This window comes from Medicago sativa, chromosome 2 (assembly GCF_051527215.1).
Source record: "Medicago sativa cultivar Bolivia chromosome 2, Bolivia_mono, whole genome shotgun sequence".
Classification (NCBI taxonomy): domain Eukaryota; kingdom Viridiplantae; phylum Streptophyta; class Magnoliopsida; order Fabales; family Fabaceae; genus Medicago; species Medicago sativa.
Window position 1 is genome coordinate 56985335 of NC_140750.1, and position 2810 is coordinate 56988144.

Genomic DNA, 2810 nt, shown 5'->3' on the forward strand with positions numbered 1-2810 from the left:
TTCTATAAATCCTTTTGACATCAGACCAACGACATTAGAAAACTAACATCCATACCTACAACTTTTGTGCTTACACCTAAGACCAGTTCTGTACCGATCAATACCAGTTTTCGTTTCAAATTCGAAAAAGTTGTGCAGAAAGTCCATAAAAATTCACTGTGACCTACGTGCAGTAATTTGACCATAACTCAAGTTCTATAAATCATTTTGATGTCAGACCAACGGCATTAGAAAACTAATATCCATACCTACAACTTTCGTGTTTACACCTAAGACCAATTCTGTACCGATTAATACCAATTTCTATGTCAAAATTCGGGACAGAGATAAGAAAAATCAGGAAAAACAACTTATATTATTCAAACTTCACATTCATTCAAAAATCATCACAATCAACAACAACAACTCAACATAATTCATACCCAATTCATAATATGACATTAACAACAACAATCATCAACAACCACAAATCAACAACAACATAACGTAAATCATCAATTATCACTCTTAACCCTAATTCTCCAATTCTCAAAAACTAAACCTACAACATGTTAAATGAAATTTTCAGAATCATAGACTCAAGATTATTGAATGATAGTCCCACCCTTACCTTAGATTGATTGATTGCAAGGATTCTACAGACTTCTCTTCTCTGGTTCTTCTCTTCTCTAGGTTTCTCCTATTTCTCTAGGTTTCTCCTCTTTCTCCCAAAAACAGTTTGCACGTAATCTTTCTTTTCTAACTCTGACTCTCCTCTTTATATAAACTTTAACCTATTTATTTTCTCCTAATTCCAATTCTGCCCCAAAGCCTCATTATTCTAAATAATTATATTTCTCCAGTAAATATATACTTCCACTAAATATATTTCTCCACTAAATATATACTTCCACTAAATATATTCTTCCACTAAATATATTTCTCCACTAAATAATAAAATAGGGGCTACTAATAAATATCAACACATATTAATAAAAATATCACTTATCAAACATATTAATTAAATTATAACGGAAAAGACTCTAATACTCAAATAAATAAATAAGTAATAAAAATAGGGCGTTACAACATACCTAATTTTGATGTATATCTGCCTAATTAGAAAGTAATTAATTAGTAACTAGCAAAACGAACCGAAAGTGAACGTACCTGATAGTAAGTACTTAAGGAGGTGACATACCTAATATTGATGCACATCTGCTAAAATCAGGTAGTAACTAGTTAGTAATTAAGGAAAAACTGCGACTTCACGACTTAAATCAACCCAGTAACTCCATTCTTCTTTCACCTTGGTAAGGTAAACATTGATAGGGCTGCCAGTTTGTAGAACTACTGAGGGGAGAGTTTGCTATGTACTTCTAAGATTCATAGATGAGGGAAACTTTAGGAACACTGAGAAGTCATACCTTTGGAAATTTAGGAACTCTAATTTAATTTTATGTTTCAATTACCCCTGACAGAGTAAGACCCCACACATAAGGATCACCGTGTGACCAGCAGGTGCAACTTGACAACTGATTAGGTTTAACGTCCCAACGAACTCATCACTTAAATAATCTACTTAGAATAATAGAACTCAACTTGACTGTTGATTAGTTCCAACAAATAAATAGAGGGGATTCAAAGAATCCTAACCACCGCTAACATTTTGAAATCAAAACAGGTAAACTTTGCTATGTTGCCAACAAATTAAATTGCAAAACTCTAAACTCTTATCTCTTTGTTTATTTTATTATTTCCAAATAAGTAGCGTGAATTGTTTGGTTGAAACGACAATCCATGTGGATACGATACTCTACTTATCACTTTATTACTTGGTAAACGATTTGATACACTTGCCTAATCCGACCATCAATACATATGGTCCATATACCAATTATTGAATTATCTCTATATTATTTGTTAATTGTTACGTTTTTCTCGTTGTTTTTTTGTTGTTGTCTTTTCGATGTTAAAGTGTGAGTAATGGGTGTGGGTATGGACACTTAGACGCCATTAGGGTATGTGGACGAGCAGTAAAGTTGTTGTCCACGAAGGTATGGTTTCAGGTACAAGCATTTTTTACAAATGCGGGTATTGGGACAGACACTATAGTACCTTACCGATTGGGAGCCCATTGCCATCTCCATATATAATATGAAGCATTTCTTCAGTAATTTGGATTAGATAATCCAAACAGCCCAAAAAATTTAAAAACACATATAATTTACATTGGTTCATGTAATTATTTTTTAAATGGTTCGAATTATATAATCTGAATTAAATATCAATGGTTGATATTATATAATCTAAATTATACCAAACCCCCATCAGAACAGTCTTAAAGAGTAGTTGTAGTTGATATATTGACACAGTTAATATTATATAATTTGAACATGTAAAATGATGGTTCAAGTTATATAACCTCAACTGAGAAACCTAACTGTTTAACACAACAAAGATGATTTTTTTTGACAAATTTACGCCTATTTTGCAACATGAATCAAACATAACATATTACTGGCACACATTTAGGTTGATAACATATTATACCTTTTGCAAATTATCTAGAACAAAATATTCAATGGCGCCATGGTCAACTGATCCAAATCCCAACATAAATAAAATCATAAAAGTTATATACACGAACCCTGATCCTCAACTACGACTTGCTCCCAACTCTCTCCACTTGGCCATTGACCAATATCTCTATGTCTAGGTCTATGATGCAGCGTAAATATGGGCTCATGTATGTCTACTGCATTTTCCATAGGTTCGGAAAGCACATAGAAATTTGTTCCTAGACCTGCGATCGGGTAGTCAAAGGTACC